General features: G+C 35.2%; 1 long non-coding RNA gene and 1 other non-coding gene across 2 annotated transcripts; both read right to left on the bottom strand.

The window, feature by feature from the left end:
- Window positions 1-11,845: 11,845 nt before the first annotated feature.
- LOC120071476 (uncharacterized) lies at window positions 11,846-13,710 on the bottom strand. Its single transcript, XR_005480270.2, has 2 exons — window positions 13,395-13,710; window positions 11,846-12,307 (listed from the first exon to the last, which is right to left on the bottom strand). It is a non-coding gene; the product is annotated as an uncharacterized LOC120071476 (long non-coding RNA).
- LOC120072409 (U1 spliceosomal RNA) lies at window positions 13,443-13,605 on the bottom strand. Its single transcript, XR_005480469.1, has one exon. It is a non-coding gene; the product is annotated as a U1 spliceosomal RNA (small nuclear RNA).
- Window positions 13,711-20,040: the final 6,330 nt, after the last annotated feature.

The raw sequence follows: 20,040 nt of genomic DNA, 5'->3' as shown, positions 1-20,040 counted from the left end.
ATGCAGCCTAGAGATGAGAATGGTATTATGTGGTCGCCTTATTTATGTGTGTCATTTTGTCATCGCATAAATAAGAATAGAGGCTTATGTGTACGTCCTATAGACTTATCGCATATATCGCATGTGTTCTAACCTTAGAAGTCGTGGCATTCGCACCGAGAGGTGGTTTACTGTTGTATGCATGTTGCATGAATGCATCTTAGGAAGTGCTAGCCAAAACTTTTCTCAACCTGTTCACCGCATATTCATCGTATCTCTTGTTTTATCAATTCTTTTCATATTCCACCGCATTTGTTTATATTTTTATTACCGCAAAGAACAACCTCAACAACTATTGACTTATTTGGTTACCACAGAGTTGTTCTAAAAATTACCATCGCAACCTGTTTTCACAAGTCCTTGAGTTCGACCCTAGACTTACTAGGAAACTCAGTGGAATTTACACTTGGATTCCACTGAGGAAACTTGAGTGCTCAATGCAATTTCACCATCGCATTTCATCCATATTTCCACATTAAAATAACACATCATTTATCACCTAGATATAATAGGTTAAAAATCCAATATAAAAGTTATACTTGAATGAATCACCTAGACTTAGGATATGTTTAAGTTAGCCAAAATGTATCCCTACATATTTTATACCCTAACCGTCTAGAACACTTCAGCTGGAGAGAAGTAATGTACTTTTAGCTCTAGCGTCCCTAAGAGTTCACACCGTGAGATTCATGCTTGACTTTAGGCTGCCCTGGGAGCGGACTCCATTCGAAGAGTGTTTGTATGAGTCAGTACCAAGGTGAATAGGGGAAGTTATTCATAGTAAGTGGGAGAAGGAAGTGTGTCAACACATCCTACGGTCTCTTCCATTAGGTCTCACTGTAAGATTCCTATAATGCACCTACATGTCTGCCCTGGAGCGACCTTACCAATCAGAGGGCTATATTATAGGATTCGGAACTCCACGAACACTAGAAATTGATAGGGTCTCTCAGGTTTGTTTTCATTCTTGTCTTTCTAACTTCGAGAGCATAATGATTCCGATCTTTGAGGTCTGAGAATGGAGGGTCACACTTACGAGAATTACTTAGTGTTAGTAAATTCTTGACCAAAGTAGCGATAACTAAGTTACTATAGGAATAAGAGTTATTCTGGTGATAGTATCTAGTTAAGATAGTCTTGGTTCAACGGAGGAATAGTCGATCACCCCTGGTGAAGGTTATTCTAAACGTTGAAATATCGTTGCAAATATAAATAATGATGGTTACATTATTTTTTGCTAAACTTGATTGGATTTAAAAGATTAATGTTTTTTTTACTAAAAAGGATATGTTTTTCTTTTCAACATGACTAACTCTTTAGTTCAACTATTAGCTTCTGAAAAACTTAACGGCGACAACTGCTCAACATGGAAAACAAATCTGAATACAATACTAGTAATAGATGACCTGAGATTTGTCTTAACTGAGGAATGTCCTCAGGCCCCTGCCTCGAAAGAAGCACAAGGTAAATATAATTTACTAGTTGCTGAAACATGTTTAGTGGAGTATGATACCTTCCTTCTCTTTTCAAGAAACTAGTTCCTGGAAAAAGCTTGAAGAAGGCGAGATCACCCTCAAGTTTGGAACATGAGAGGTTGTCTCGGCCGAAGCAGTGGGAGACTTAAAGCTGCTTTTCAACGATAGATATATCATACTTAAAAATGTTTTGTATGCTTCTAAAATGAGACGGAATTTAATATCTATCACATATATATTATAACAAATGTATAAAATATATTTTGAAATTAATGAAGCATTCATTTTCAGAAAAGGTATTCAAATTTGATTTGCCATACTTGAAAACAACTTACATAAGTTAAGACCAACTAAAGCAAAATTTGTCTTAAATACTGAGATTTTTAGAACAGCCGAAACTCAGAATAAAAGACAAAAAGTTTCTTCTAATGCCTATCTATGGCACTTAAGACTTGGCCACATAAATCTCAAAAGAATTGAGAGATTGATTAAGAATGGACTTTTAAGTCAGTTAGAAGATAATTCTTTACCTCTATATGAGTCTTATCTTAAAGGAAAAATGACTAAGAGATCTTTTACTGGAAAAGGTCTCAGAGCCACAGTACCCTTGAAGCTTGTACATCCGGATCTCTGTGGACCGATGAATGTCAAAGCTCAAGGCAGGTATGAATATTTCATCAGTTTTATTGATGATTATTCAAAGTATGGTCATATTTACCTAATGCATCATAAGTCTGATTCTTTTGAAAAATTCAAAGAATATAAGGCTGAGGTAGAGAACCAGTTAGGTAAAACAATTAAGATACTACGATCAGATCGAGGTGGGGAGTACATGGATTTAAGATTCTAGGACTATATGATAGAACACGGAATCAAGTCACAACTCTCTGCACCTAAGATGCCTCAGTAGAACGGTGTATTTAAAAGAAGAAACAGAACCTTGTTGGACGGTTCACTCAATGATGAGCTTTGCTAAGTTACCTGATTCCTTTTGGGGACATGCATTAGAAACTACTGTCTATATTTTAAATAACGTTCCCTCTAAAAGTGTTTCAGAAACACATTATGAGCTATGGAAATGGTGTAAAAGCAGTTTACATCACTTTAGGATTTGGGGATGCCCGATACACGTGTTGTTACAAAATCCTAAAAAATTGGAACGTCATTCAAAACTATACCTATTTGTAGGTTATCCAAAAGAAATAAAAGGTGGTCTATTTTATGATCCTCAAGAGAATAAGGTATTTGTATCGACAAATGCCACATTCTTATAGGAAGACCACATAAGAAATCATCAACCTCGCAGTAGACTAGTATTGAATGAAATTTCCAAAGACGCTACAAATAGAGCTAGTTCATCTACTAAAGTACTAGATAACACTAGTATATCTGGTCAGTCAAATCCTTATCAAGAGTTGAGAATGCCTCGACGTAATGGGAAGGTTGTTCATCAGCCTGACTGTTACTTGGCTTTAACAGAAACACAAGTCGTCATACCTGATGACGGCATAGAGGATCCATCGACCTATAAACAGGCAATGAAAGATGTGGACCGTGATCAGTGGTTCAAAGCCATGGACCTCGAAATGGAGTTATGTACATCAATTCTGTTTGAGAACTTGTAGAACAATCAAATGATGTAAAACCAATTGGTTGTAAGTGGATCTACAAGAGAAAACGAGACCAAACTGGTAAAGTACAGACTTTTAAGCCTCGACTTATGGCAAAGGGTTATACCCAGAAAGAGAGAATGGACTATGAAGAAACTTTCTCTCTCGTTGCCATCCTTAAGTCAATTAGAATACTCTTATCCATTGCCACCTTTTATGACTATGAAATTTGGCTGATGGGTGTCAAGACAGCCTTTCTAAACGGCGATCTTGAGGAGAGTATCTATATGGCTCAACCAGAGGGGTTTATTGCACAGGGTCAAGAACAAAAGGTTTGTAAGCTTCAAAAATCCATTTATGGGTTGAAACAAGCTTCTATATCTTGGAATATAAGATTTGATACTGCGATCAAATCTTATGGCTTTGAACAGAATGTTGACGAGCCGTGTGTTTACAAGAAGATCGTCAATTCTACTATAGTGTTCTTAGTTTTATATATTGGCGATATTCTACTCATTGGGAATGAAGTAGGTTACCTAACTGACATCAAGAAATGGCTAGCAACGCAGTTCCAAATGAAAGATTTAGGAAATGTGCAGTATGTTCCCAGGATTCAGATTATTCGGAATCACAAGAACAGAACACTAGCCATGTCTCAAGCAACTTATATAGACAAAATGTTGTCTAGGTATAAGATGCAGATTCCAAAAGAGGTCTGTTACCTTACCGATATGGAATTCATTTGTCAAAGGATCAATGTCCTAAGAAACCTCATGAGGTTGAGGATATGAGACGAATTCCCTATGCTTCCGTAGTAGGGAGCCTGATGTATGCAATGTTATGTACTAAACCTGACATATGCTACGCAGTAAGTATAGTCAGTAGGTATCAATCCAATCCTGGATATGATCATTGGACTACCGTTAAGAATATCCTAAAGTATCTTAGGAGAAAGAGGAACTACATACTCGTGTATGGTACTAAGGATTTGATCCTTACTGGATACACTGACTCTGATTTTCAAACCGATAAAGATGCAAGAAAATCTACATCAGGATCAACGTTCATTCTAAATGGAGGAGCAGTAGTGTGGAGAAGTTTGAAGCAAAATGTATTGCAGACACCATAATAGAGGCTGAATACGTAGCTGCATGTGAAACAGCAAAGGAAGCAATATGGTTGAGGAAATTCTTGGTAGATTTGGAAGTCGTTCCAAATATGCATCTGCCATCACCCTATATTGTGATAATAGTGGTACAGTTGCAAATTCAAGAGAACCAAGAAGCCATAAGCGCGGCAAGCATATTGAGCATAAATACCATCTTATCCGGGAGATTGTACATCGTGGAGACATTGTAGTGACCCAAATATCTTCTGAGCAAAACATTGTTGATCCTTTTACAAAGGCCCTCACGACTAAAGTGTTTGAAGGTCACCTACAGAGTCTAGGTCTACGAAGTTTGTAAACTAGGACAAATGGGAAAACTTTTAGATATATGTCCTAGTTTATTGTATTCATATGTTTATTGTACTCATATGTTTCTCACTTAAATTCAACATTGTGATACTCCACTAGGAGTTTTAGTCCAAGTGGGAGTTTGTTGGATTTTATGTCCTAAACTCGTAGTTTGAAAATTGATAAAAATATTCTGTTTTGTTTTTCGATAAAATTGTTATTGAAATTGTAATCTTGAATCCAATAAACTAAGATCCTGAGGCTATTTAATGTAGACTTGAACTTTATGTGATGATATAGAACATGGATCAAGTTCGAGTATATAGCCTAAAATGGTCTATAGTATAGGGATAAGGTTGGGCATCTTATTCTGGGGAAACTATGGATGCGGCCTACTTTGTAGTTAGTACAAACAATGTAATCTTGAATCGTTCATATAGAGATATGTGAATAGGGCATCCTATACAATGAGTTTGTATAAGACTGGACCACGATTTAGTCACTTTTACTTTATAACACCATTTACGGTTTAAAATTGACTAATTCAAATTTGATGACCTAGGTAACTCGATCTCAATCTTAAGCTAACTATGAACTTCTGTTTATTCGGGATTATCCTTAGATCTGCATGGGTGAGAGCAGCTCAATAGCGCTGGCTCAATAAACCTCCCATTTCAGGGGTAAGACCAGGTAAATAGCTGGGGACATAGTGTGCAAGACGGACTTCACTCCTACCCGTCTCTAAGGGTAGTAGATAGGTTGTTCCCTTAAGTGTTGACTTTGGAATAAGAACAAGGGGCCCCAACCTCTCACTAGGTTGGGGGGAACTGGATTTGTTGGTTGGACCACAAATCAATTGTTTTTTAGAGGTTGAGTGGGACTGAAGAAACAAGAAGTGTTCTCGGGGGTAAAATGGTATTTTGACCTAGCCAACCACGAACAACCTGTAAAAGATTGACTTACTAATTATGGTTATATCAGATGGACAGAAATATATCTACAGTGAAGGGAGTGCAACTACAGGACATTAGTGGAATGACCCGTTAGTTAACAAATGTTGATTAATTAGGTTAAAGAGTTTTACCGGTTAATCTCGGATTGTTGGAGCCCATGACCTGTAGGTCCATTAGGTCCCCCTGCTAGTTCATATGGATTAAACTTAAAACAGTATGTTGGATTAATTCGAATTGTTTGAATTAGGAAAAGGGATTAAAACCGACAAGTATATGCGATATTGCTATCGGTTTTTTTTATGGCGCTCTATATTCAAATGTGATTTGAATTTTGAAAATATGAACGCGAATTCATGTTCGAGAGGTCAAAATTAGTCAAGAGGGTCAAAACAGTAAAAAGTCAAAGGGTTGACTTTTTCACTAGTGAAAGTCAAAGTTTGACTTTGACCAAATTGACAAATTGACCATTTTGCCCTTAGACTAAAGTTAGTGATAAAATCCAAACTTTTGTTGGATAATTCTACTAACAAGATAGTGGGCTAGGTGTTGGCTTATAGTGGAGACATCAAGCTCACTTAGATAGTGGATTTTGAGGTGTTGGGTGTTTATGAATTTGTTCATGCAATTGTTGTATGGCTTTTTTCTATAAATTTGGACTTTCAAATTGGATGAAAAAACTTTTGACATTTTTACCAAAACTAGTTTCTAAATTGGACTGAATAAAAAACCCAAACCAAAAAGAAAAATCCATCTCCTATTTCCATCTCTTTCTCTCTCTCGATTTCTTCATCCATCGAGTCCCACAATTCGGTTCTGAGTCCAGAGGATAGTAGGTAAGGTCTAATAGTTGTCCAGTTCGTGTTCGGGTGGAGATAAAAGCGTTTCGGGAGCTTCAAAGTTAATTTTTCAAAAAACACTAATTAATTAATTTAGGGTTGCTTGTTATTTTCCTTTTAATTAAAAGTAATTAGAGTGTAATTAAATCCTTATTCCACTGCGTATGTCTTTTGTTCCATCACATGGAGGCTGAAGTCAGACTTCCTTCTTCTTCTATTCCCTTCAACTTTTAGTATATTTAGGTTAGTTTTTATTTTATTTTTGGATTATGAATCTATATTGGAATATATCCATTGGTTTGTCTATGAATCGATGAGGTAAATCTTTCGTTTAGTTCTTGGATCGAATGCTCCTTGTATTTTGATGAGTTTTCTGTCTAATTCTATGTTTTAATTCAGAATTATGTTTTTCTTGAATCTTGTTTAATTTGACTTGCTTTTATGTGTTGGATTGACGCCCCTATCACGAACGCATGTCTTCGCTAGTTAAATTCAAGCTCGCACGTATTCTTGTAATCGTCCATACTTTGAATTTAGCCTTGTAGCATAGATTAGATAAGCATGCTTAGGTTTTTAAGTTGTCCATGAATCTTTGCATCGCACTTTTAATCTAGATTTAAAGAATAAGTTGATTATTTGAACACGGTTGTTCTGACACTTAATCAACATAGTTGAATCCTAAATCTTAATGCATGTGTTTCTAGTTCTTTATGGCTACTGAGGACCCAATTGCATCTAGGAGCATGTAGGTTAGTTAGGGCACGACTTTCTAGACTTAATTACGACTTAGGATGCTGGATTGGTTCGGATTAATTGATTATCGACCTTTGTAGAGATTAGTTAATTTGCATCGATTAGGTAGCTATGCATGCATAATTGGAATATATGATATGTTGGCTGAAAAAAATGATTTAATTTACATTGAATAACCACTTGATTCGAGAAGTGAATGAATCCATTACCGTTTTATACATCCATTGCACTTTTATTTCAATTTTACGCATGTAATCTCTTCCACACCAAAATCCTCCCATTTATCGCTCTAGTTAAGCTCTACGGATCGACTTGAACTTACCACTATTACTGCATTTTAGTAGTGATAGGAGCAGTTCGGTATTATAAATTTTCTTTTGTTTCGGTTTGGAGTCAAATTAACGACATCGATTCTCAATCCGAACCCTACTCATTCACAACATAAAAATATAATCTAAAATATATGCTTAAGACCTTAAAAGAATACCACTCACCTTGAGTTGCAGGAACTTATCTCTCTTTCCAAGTTCCCTGGTTTCCTCTGACTTCCTTTTTGAACCCTAAATTCCATATTCATTTTGAAGCTCAGATTACTCATCATTCCAGACCTTATTTTGAGACACCTTCATCTACCAATATTTTTATAAATGTCCTTGTGTGCCGCAAGCCTCTTGTTAACGCATGGCACACCTTTCGGCCAACTCCTTAGCCTAGGGCATGCCTCGCACGCCAACGCCCATACCATGCGCCCTTCATGGTTTTACTGAGCATCACACCCATCACTTAGTGTCTTTGGCCACACACTCCACATAACACATGGTGCCCCTATGCGTCCACCACTTAGCCAACAAGACACATTCATGGTGCTCGTCTAACCTTTAATAACAAGACCAACGCCCCACGGCTTGGCCTTACACCGACGCATCATGGAAGTCCAACTCATGCGCCCATGCCTTAACTTCAACGTATAGTTTGTCTTTGGGTTCAACACTTAGCCTCACACAACCTCTATAAGCCTTAGTCACCACACACACAGACACAATGCCTCATGCGTCAATGCTTCCTAACACCAATGAATGCCTACTCTTGGCTTTTATACTTAGCCAATTTTTCACTTGTTAAGGCCAACACAAAGCCACCCGAGAGTCCTATTTCAACACTTAGAATTTTCTTCTTCCTTTTTCTCTAACCTTTTTCCTACAACATAAAATTAACTTATACCTTGTTTATCACCATAATTACTCACTTAAGTAGGGAAAATGGGATTCGGGTTTCACACATTAGGTGTCGCACAAGGTAGGCAGGGACGTAGCGCTGGGCGTGCGTCTGGGCGATTGCGCATGCAGGGTTGGCGATGGAATGCGCGCAAGCATGCACTGGCCGTCTGCGCGTGCCTAGCATGGAGCATCTGTGCACTAGTGATGACGCACGAGCAGGGCTGGGCGATGGGCTGCTAGGCACACGTGCGCAGGCATAGGCGATGGGCGTTGCGCTGTGCTATGCATCCGACTAGGCCTTCAACCTTCCAATGTTCTTAATGCCCCGCCTAGACAACTCTTTACACCATTGATTGGCCACCCACATCATGCGTCCACCATGGTCTTTGCCAGGCATAACACTCCTTGCTTGGTGCTTTGGCCTCAAGCTTCACACCAACGTATGGTATTCTTAGCTTTCCACACTTAATAAGCTTACTTAACCTCTAATGACAATGTCAACGCCTACACTTCAAATGGCAAGGCCATTTTTTTGCACTCCCTCATCCTAATGTTTAGTATCAACGCATGCCCTCCATACTTAGCTAAGATTTTGTCACCTAAAACCTCAAGTTGTAGCCTTTAAAGTCTAGTTTCAATACTTAAGGCATTTTCCTCCTTTTTTATCCTTCTTCAAGTTTCCTTACTAACCAAGTTTTAATCTAATTCACTTAGGTGAAATTCAAGGTTTTACAGTCAGTCACTACCCAGGATCTTCCAAGCATTTTGGAGTTTATGTGGTCCATTTTTCTATGCTTAGACCCTAGTTTTGTCTGTACATGTCATGGGAAACAGGGTAGAACTTGTTCGAACTATTGTATAAAACTTAAGTTTCCAAAGTCTATTAGGGCATGTTTGGGGGCCCAATATCCTATGTGGGAGATCATATAGCCTCTATAACACCGTTTGGCCCACTGATATACCATTTCCCCTTTTCACTTCCTTCAACATGTGTACAATAACCCTCATTTACAACCCCCCACTTTCTATGTTTCCCCCTTCTCATACCCAATCGTCACTCTCTCCTCCCTTCCTATGACTCACTTACGTTTTTATTTCTTTATTCTTTTCTTGATTTCATTTCATTATACTTCAGGTGTAATTTTTTTCCACTATATCCATTTTATTAAGAAACTATGGTATTTCAATCTAGTTCCATGCACCCATTTTTTACCTTCAATTTACATACATTATTTTTTCCTCTAGTGTCCTGTAATAGAGTATATTAATAATTTATTGTCTATAAATTATGTCATTCAAGTTTTCATTCTTATTTGCTTAGTATATCAATTATTTATATGTATAATGCCCCATTACAAAATCACAATATTCTGGATTAAATCTTTGTACAAAATTTCTCAAAAGTAAAAAAAAAAAAAAAAAAAAAAAAAAAAAAAAATCTTCGTATACAACATCAATATTTAAAATCTACAATTCAAAAACCCATTATAAAACCACAATAAAACCCTCATCCGTGAATATTTAACTGACCATTCACAACCTTTTAATTCTTGATGGTTTTTAAAAATTAAATTTTTAAATACTACTTTCATTCGTTTTTTTTATTTTTTTATTTGTCTTACTTTTAAAGACTCCTTTCAAAATTCAAGTCATGATTGAAAGTTATATATATATATAGTATTAAAAATTGGAAAATTGTTTTAGAAAAAAGTTGGTACGTCCATCCCTGGCTAGACTTCGTATTTTTAAATGTTGGTATTTCGTTGACTATTCACGATTAATCTTAAATTTTGACTGGGTTTTTTTAAAACAACAATAACAAAGAATTATTTAAAAGACAATAATTGAATAAAAAAAATGAATTGATACAAGAATTGAATTATAAGATTAAAAAAATGTGTTCATATAGCACTGATATATGAACTCTGCACAACCAAACACATATCATCTCAGCGCCCCAAACAACCCCTTAATGTATATTGGATTGATAACTGGTTATGAGTATATATATAAATGTAGTGGAAATGATGATAAGGCTATGGTAGGTTGTTGAGATTATAAATTGTTAATCAGGTTTAACAGGTACTAAGAGACAGATTCATAGGAATAGGTTGGACCCTAGTTGTCATAAGAAGGTTGACGATTGATGTCTTCACATCTCTCAAGCTAGTATTTAGTAATAAATATATTGAAAAATATTTTTTTTACATTCTAAGACGTTGTTTAGTTAAACATTTTCTGCATGGGAATTAACACATACATACAAAACACATGTTTGTTTCACAAAATTTCAACACTTTACCACTTATTCCCAAGCATCCCACAGTTAAGAGTTTTTTATTTCCTTATAAAACTGTGAGTTTTCTCTTTTACCTTCTCCATCTTTTTTTCATTATATATAATTTCATTTTGAATATAATTAATTACTTTATTAGTTGATGATAATTTAACAAAATTAATAAAAATATTTATTTTAACAAATCAATAATAATCTATTAAAATATTTACTAGACTTATTTTTTTCAATAACTTTTTTACATAAACAACTAATTAATTGACTGACAATATCTTAAATATATTCAATTAATAAATTAGAACTAGTTAAATTCAGTTAGTACAAAATTTTATTTTGAATAATAATAATCGATTTCTTATTTATTTTTTATAATCAAACAATTATTTATTAAGATTAATTTAAATTTAAATTTTCACGCTAAACATATAAAACTCTATTAGTAATATTAATTAATATTATTTATTAACATATCATACTTTTTTATATGATGTTTCACTTTTTATATAATACTGTTTTTTAAAAGATATTTTCTTATGTTATTTAATTAAAATGACTAACATTGAACTTAATTAATTATAAAAATAATTAAGCATTAGATTATAACATGCATTTAATATATTAATTGATTAATTTAAATTATAAATTACTCAACTTTTAAATATCTATAATTAAAAAAAAATATTGATTATTAATTAATTAACTTTTATCGAATGATATTTATTTTTTAATTAATTAATCTCAATTATATATAGGATTGTAATACTTGATTTCATAAATTAAATACAAACATAACTTTTGTTCATAAAATTATGATAACATTTCTCATACACAATCAAATATATCTTTGATTTATAGACATATCTTATTCTCAAACATCTTATTCCCAAACAAATCTCAAAACCAAACCCATAAAAAACTTTTCATGTAAAAGTAAGCTATTTCAGTTTGCCAATAAATATGCAAGAACTACTCAATTCTCATTAATTTTTAATCAAATCCTTCCTAAAGCTAGCCCCTCCCCAAATACAATTCCTCTGGGACTAAATCCAACCTTAAAAAGGTTATACTAACTACTAACTACTAATACATATACACCAATGAATCATTTGAAGGTTTGTTGCAGAAATCTTATGGTAGACTATTTAACAATCATAATATACCAAGAGGCACATGTTAATATCCTCCTGCATGTTTCATGAAAAGTAAAGTATGAGTTTGGAAATGCTTTTGATTTTTGCTTTTAAAAGATTTCAACAAAGTAGTACATAATTTCTTTCACAAGCACCACTCGCAAAACATCCAATAAACTTTAGTTCAACGAAAAAGAAAATACATCAGACAAAATGGAAGGCTTGCGAAAAACCATCTTTAACGGAAGGCTGGAAGCGCCATATCCTCCCCTATTTGATCTTCTAGATTCAAGGAATTGATCTTGCTGATCTTATCCCTAAAATGCATCCAACCAATATACGAATCTAGCATGAACATCTCTTCAATTATCGGTTGAATTCTTTCAGGAACATATGTATCATGAAAGTCCTATGTATCATGAAAGATCAGACAGAATATAAAGCATGCACAATTACTAATATAACTTCTTCTACATTCTAACATGTTTTTCACTTCCATCTCGATATAGACATGATGGAGAATATAGATTCCAAGTCTGAACCTGAAATAAGATTTGGTGTCACAAAAGAAGGGTCTGACAGTTATATCAATCAACTGGATAAGCACTTCATAAGGTCAAACAGGGAGTTGAAAATGAACTTAGATATATAAACTTGCTTTCCATTTGAGGGTTCATTGTGGATAATTTCTAGTGTCATCCACCACAATCTCTGAAAATACAATATAATAGACAGATATCCTGCAAATTACGAGAAATCTGACGAGAACATTCGAAAAAAATTAATAATCTCAGCTTCCCGTAAAGGATGCATATTATAAGAGTTTTGGCAGCTTACACACAGGAGCATATATATGAAAATGACTAATGAGATTCAATTTCATTCTTGAGATTGTTGTACTGATAACCCAATACCAATGGTGTTAATGTAGAATGATTCGAAAACTAAACGTATGTCATAGAGCATTCCACCCCGCTTGAAATGCATTATCCCTTTAGGAATGTCAAGCATTATCCCTTTAGGAATGTCTCACCTACCACGAAATAGCTAGAGCTCTAACGTGATTTTCATCTATAATCATCCATTGACTGTTATTTAAAAAAAAAAATCTCAGATTGAAATGAATGTTGCATTACGCTCCAAAACGTACTTTAGTTTTCATTTTATTTGTCAAGGTTGGTTCGTTCTGCATTAAAGCCTCCAAAAATATGTCATCGGTAGAAAAAATAACCTCCTCATTCTTCATTAACTTACCAGTTCTAGCTTTTCCTTATTATGTTGGGATTACTACAAGTTAAAAGTGATATCCTCCAGTTAAAATTGCAAAACCCCACATTGGAAAGCATCGAGTCTCAAACAGGTGATGAAAAAAAAATTAAGCCAGGCACAATTCCTTCCCTTCTCCCTCCCTCTATGATACATTTTTACATCATAATTGACATAAAAAAGGAACACCCTGCCTCAGTTCTAGGGTTTCCAAGGGCGAGTCATTTATTATACAAAATTACATATCGCAAAGTTGGAAACGAATGTAACCCACTTCCAATTTCAAATCTTCAGAAGCCATTTGTTATAATAAAATGTAAAGATGAACCTCACAGACTAACAGTAAAGGAAAAGAATAAATACCTGGAAAGAGAGGAAGACATTAACGACATTGATGAACTGAGGAATTGGGTTGGGGCCGCGCGAACGCAGGCCCCACTACCACAAATTATGACGTAGGAGCTACCACTTTGGGCAGACCTTAGGCGGGCAACCCTCCGGTATGTGCAGTGGGGGTCACCAACCTAGGCCATGGAACTAGCTGATCACCCATTGACCCCGTCCAGGTAAGTATGTCTAAAAGGTTGGGATTTGTCTTGTATTTATCGTACAATCTGAGGTTCCTCTGTTGCTTGCTTAGCCGATGTGAGTCTTTCTCAAATCTCAATCTCCTTTACTCGGTCACATTGCACTTTCTACTCACAATTTATTTGACTTTTTTAAATCATGTCGAGAGATTTTTGTTTGAATGATCCAATTTCAACGATTTTAGTATTGAATGATTCTATCCTTGAAAATTGATGAAAACTAATATCTACCTATGTCATAGAGCACACTCCACTAATGTTTGTAATGTATTATCATGTTAGAGATGCCTCACCCATCGCAAAAGGGTTGAAGCCCTAACACGATTTTCATTTTTAACTATGGACGGTTGATTTAAAAAATCTTGATTGAAATGAATATTGGATTAATACTCCTATTATTTCACAATGGGAGGGACCCCAAAGCAATAGTGCACTAGTAAAAGGTTTGTTTTCATTTTCCTATATACATATATATTCATAAATATCTTTTTTTTTCCCTATTTCCTTCTTAGATCACCAAAAATAAATCCAATTCCCAACCTTCCCAATTAAATTCAATTTTCACTAATGGAACTAAATCCAAATTTTTTATCAAATTTAATTTAAATTGAATTATCTTTCAAAATAATTCAATTGAGTCTTAAAATTCAAAATACATCCCAAGTAACCATAAATGATTAGATTAAAAAAATTACTTCAAAAAATTTGGAATACATTCTTTGGAATATTTCTATCAAACCAAAGTAATCTTAATTAAGGTACATGAGGTCAATGAAGCCTCAAAGCCTCTAAGAAAGTCCAAGAACACATAACCATTCTTACACACCATCCTCCCTAACCATGAATGGACGAATCTTCTAGCCAACTCATGACAACTCCAATATCTCCCAATAAACACATAACCACTATTACACACAATCCTCTGATAAGACTCAGTCACACGAGCATCCCTCGAACTCGTTATTTGATCGACCGAGAGAGGACTTCTGACACCTTTTCTTTGGTCCATCAGGGACCAATGTGAAGACATAGTATTCACCCCCTGACCGGATGTAAAAGGTTTCAAAATTTCAAATACGAGCACAAAAATCAACCCCCCAACACACTCCAAAGAGGCTTTAAGAACCCTATAGAGAATCTATATGGCCCAGGAGCCTTGTCATTCTTCAGGGAGTACAACAGCCCCCTAAACTTCCTCCACTGTCACAAGCCGACACAAATCTACGTCACACTCCTCAAACTAATGGAACTGAACTATTTCCTCAATTTGCGTCATAAGATCCCTATACTCAACAAATTGGGAACCAGGCTACCAGTCACATCCCATCCCAGATTACCCTCTAAACCTGGGTAAAATGGTGACTGCAGCAGTTATCAACCCTTTTGCTAGCACTTACCACCTAACTATCCTGTTAACCTTTACTCAAACCCTGAATACATACATATCATCAATATACCAATATATTAACTCGGAACTTAATATATTTACATTATAGGGTTTCACAACATTGTTCATACATGAATATTACAACTTAGTGAGCCTCATCTAGTATACTAGTCACTAGACAGACACATGTGTACTAACTAACATACGTCTTTAATTACGCTTCCTTCAACCTATTTGCTTGAGTGGCAGAGCAGCAGCAAAATAGTCTTTTGGGAACTGACCGCTACCTGAAAGAAAACATTTGAAAACGTGAGCTAGAAGCCTAATGAGTGACTTAATAAAAATATAAATTTCATGCTCAAAACCGGAAGCTTGAAACCATAACACTGAAACTAAAGTATACCAAGCAACGTGTACATAAAACCTTTAAACCACTATTAAACATCATTATTCCTTAGTTGGAACGAGCATACATCGCTCTAGCTCCCAACGTCTCTTACCGGCCAAGAGACTCATACTTCGACCTCCCTTTGCTGGTATATAGCCTAGGAGACCCATACTTCGGCCTCTCATTCAAAACTACCTACAGCACATGGAGTTTTCTATGTACCGTCAACGCCATAGGTACATTTATTCAAATACCTTCCTTACCTTCAGTATCCGGCTCACTTAAGCAATCAGGGTCTCAAATATAGCATAGAAAAATCTTTAGGTTACCTTCCTTACCTTCAGTATCCCTTTTCATTATGTTTAGGAATACCAATGCATGTACTTTGACAATCTTAGGTATTTAAAACATAGTTCCTCAAGCTTCATTCAACCTTAGCTTTAACCCTAACGCATGCTTCATACTTTGTAAAAGAAGTTGACTTAAATCATGTTGAACTAGCTTGTAAAAACTATTAGCATGCGTTAGATATGGAAAACATACTTGGAAAACTCATACATTAGTAACATCATGCGTTGATAAACATTCAAAGCATTAGAAATTCCAAACTATCCTTCTAGCCTAGGCGAAGATATGACTGCCCTTATCCTTAGTTGAGAGTGAATTTATTATATCTAACCCTCAATGTCAACCTTGGTCGGGGAGAACCCTTTTGCTCAATCTCTCGATGTCGTACTACCTACGTGCACGTGGTTATAACTGAGTACCGTCATACCTTAGGTGCTTGACTAGGATACCTTCTCATTGTCCTTCAGTATTCTTAGGATACATTCTCATTGTCCTTCAGTATCCGTCATATAACTAGTCATAAACATTTAGTTGAAAGGATACCTTCTCATTGTCCTTCAATATCCGTCATATAACTAGTTATAAACATTTAGCTGAAAGGATACCTTCTCATTGTCCTTCAGTACCCGTCATATAACTAGTTATAAACATTTAGTTGAAAGGATACCTTCGCATTGTCCTTCAATATCCGTCATAAACATTTAGTTGAACACTAAGGCTTAGTGCTCAAATCATCATACTAGTTCATCCATCACACTGGTTCATCATAAAAATGGAGTTACTTAAACATACTGATAGTATTTGGATAAGATAACATATCTAAATCATGTCAACTCCATGGAAAACATGCTTTACTTAACATGAGAAACAGTTTCACAAATATGTCGCTTGCAATCCATTTAAACACTTAGCATGGAAAATATCTTCAAGAAATCATAGCTTCTAAATCATTAAAATAGTAAGTCATCACATAGTCACTCACAATTCGATGGCCTCTTAACGGGTTATACGCCTCTTCTAGATCTTCTTGGTCTGAAAGGACATAATTCCCAGTTAAACTACTTAGAATTCTTAGCAAAATAACTCAAATAGTTCATTTACTATAGGAACTTCCATCAACAAAGACAACTTTACTAGCGAGATCCTCCTCATGAGCGAGATCCTCATGAGTGAGATCCTTCTCATGAGCGAGATCAGAGAGACCCTCCTCATGAGCGAAGATCCTCATGAGCGAGATCAACGAGATCCTCATGAGCGAGATCAAGCTTTTCTTGGCAAACTGTCATTCTAGTGATACTAACCTTACCAGCGAGATTCAGCCCAATTTCTAGCGAGATTCCCTTCTAGAGCGAGATCCTCATCACAAAATTAGCGAGATTTCCTTCATTAGCGAGATCCTCATCACAAAATTAGTGAGATTTCCTTCATTAGCGAGATCCTCAACACAAAATTAGCAAGATTTCCTTCATTAGCAAGATCCTTTTTTTCCATATGAGTTGTTTGCTTGTTCTTCCCAAGCAGTTGTCTGCTTATGCACAACTTCTCTATTACAACTTCAAAAATTCATAACTCAAAATCCAACCCTCTTTCGAAGAAACTTCCTTCTACAAACATGTTTAGAATTGATTAGCAACATTACTTTAAAATTTCAACTTGAAATTCCTCGTCGTTTAATCTAAAGATTCAAAACTTCATCATTGGCCCCAATTCAAACAGCTGCCTGCTTGTTCAACAATTTCCAGTTCAAACTTCAAAATTATATAACTCGATTTCCAGGCCTCATCTTAAAAGGTTTCATTCTACAAGGTTGTTTATAACTGAATTAACAATATTTCCTTAAATTTTAACTCAAAACGCTTCGTAATTCATTCTAGAGCTTCAATTCTTCACTGATGGCCTAGATTCACCCGAGAAACAAACCCTTCGTCTTTATTTTTCCCTCCGGCCTTATTTCGATGAGTTTTTCTTCCAGCAGCCCAACCACAGAAAATAGACACGCAAAGCTTTTGAATGCCACTGGAATTACACAAATCGCCTAAGTAGTTTTTCCAAACCGACCCAATGAACTCAACCTTCATACTTATATTACCGCCCAAAATCCAGCATGAACTCTCCTTGTGTCACTTGGCCCATTATTGGTGATGAAGGGCTAGAATTTAGCAGATTTTCTTTTGTTAACTTCACTCACGATATTACTTCAGCACCATACCTCATTAGATGGTATAGTCTCATTCATATGCTTATTATGCATTCCATCATCAAGCATGACCCTCCTTAGTCTAGCCGAATTTTGTCCTACTTTTACACTTAGCTACCCAAGAGCCTATTTCTTCTTGCTTACATCTTCTGCCATTCCTAAGACATGGCTTCATTTAGCTCATTAAAAGACATCACATTACTTACTCTTACTTAAAGTTATTAGGGTTCGGGTTTTACACTACCACGATAAAATCGAGCGGAAACAGCCAAAATTTCTCATGCTTGGTTATGCAAATTTTCTAACTCATCCCGAAGAGAAGTCAGACCATTCCCACCTTCCTAGCTTGAGCACTTCGGTGGAAGAAAGCAAAATTCTAATTCTTCAAAGACAACTAACGGAAATGCAACTATTACCTCAAAGAGAGCTTTACTTGAACATAAGAGAACTTAAGTTACAATAATGGAAAAAATGAGACCTTTTTTTTGAGCATAAGAGGTGTAATTTGGAGTTTTTCCCAAGCTAATTATGGTTGGTAGGGTTCTTAAAAGAAAAAATAAAATAAAATAAAATTTTGAAATCAATCACGGGCTCTCCCTGATACTTCTAAGGGATGTTTGGGCAAAGGATTTGGAAAGTATGGACTTGTGAACTTCACTCATTTGACTCAAGGAGTTTGTGGGTCTCACTTCACTACTAAAAAAATATCGATTTTATACTTTATTGACTCCGAGTCTTAGAAGTTCACAACTTCCTAGACTTCGTAACTTCATGGAGCTCACAAATTCCATCTCTTGCTCCAAATGTCTCCTACAGAGATTTCCCTCTCAACTCTCTTTACCTATACATTCTTTCAAACCTCTCTCTCATTTGTATGTTTATGCTGCCACCACTGATAAGGTTGTATCTCATCGTTACACTTATCTCTCTATTTCTCACACACCTTTGGGTGTCACACGTACCCCTAGAGTATGCTAGGATTGAAAGCTAATCAAACTAGAACCTCTTTCTTGAACCTTTATGTGTTTAGGTTTTGGACCGATTAGAATGATTAGATTGAACTGATGAGTTAATATTGGGTAAAAACTAAGTATTAACTCTTAGAATTGAGTTTTAGAATTAGTAAGAGTAATTTTTAAGTTTTAATTTCATAAATCTGCTTTAGGTTGATTTGAGAATATTTTATTAAACGAACTGTGTTTATACTTTGATTAGCAACACCCCTACTAGACGGCTTTGAGGTTAGGTTGAATATATGTGTGAATTGTGTTGTTTATGTGATATGCATGTTGTATTATTGATGAATGTGATGTTCATGCATGCATTTTATCATATACATTGAAGAATGAATTATGGGACCTCATGCATATCTATAAACGATAAAGCTCAAATTTAATTTGATGAAATGAAAATAGTGATTTTCAAATGCTTACGTTAGTAGGTAAAGGTAAATTTAATTATATACCATTTAACATACCCTTTTACTTGTGGGTTTGAAATATGAAGAAGATTCAATAAGTGAAAATCAATATTAAATTGGAAGGAGAGGGGAATAACATTGCACAGATTTAAACGTAAGATATCTTGAACCAACATGTTCTAATACCATATTAAATCATAAATTAGTAGATAAAATAAATTTAATTATATATCATTTAAAAATCTTCCAGATAAAAATTGATACAACATAATATAAGGTAGAAAAGGTACTTTTCCCTAATCTCTTTGCAACGCAACCATGAACCATATAAATTCATGAGCATAATAAGCCACAAAAACCTTTTTCCTTATCTTCTCGATAAATGTAGAGAGAGAGAGTATGATTACAACCCCACAGACTTTTTTCATTATCTTCACGCAAGCTGGCTTTCCCCAATTTTCTTTGTTTTTTCTTCACCTTATGGTCACAATATACATAGAAAAATGATAACAATAAAAAACAAAGGAAAATAAAGGTCTAAATCTACTATAATTGATAACGTCTACTTGAGTTCCAAGCAAAATTGTTCACGCAAACCTCTTCCCCCTTTTTTCTAACTATATATAGAATAATGTTAAAAAAAAATGAGAAAAAAAAATCTAAATGTATAATTGATTCTATG

The sequence above is a fragment of the Benincasa hispida genome, chromosome 2, assembly GCF_027475165.1.
Source record: "Benincasa hispida cultivar pf3 chromosome 2, pf3_genome.v1.1, whole genome shotgun sequence".
NCBI lineage: Eukaryota > Viridiplantae > Streptophyta > Magnoliopsida > Cucurbitales > Cucurbitaceae > Benincasa > Benincasa hispida.
The sequence above is the reverse complement of the archived record's forward strand: the minus strand, read 5'-3'. Positions and strand labels throughout refer to the sequence as shown.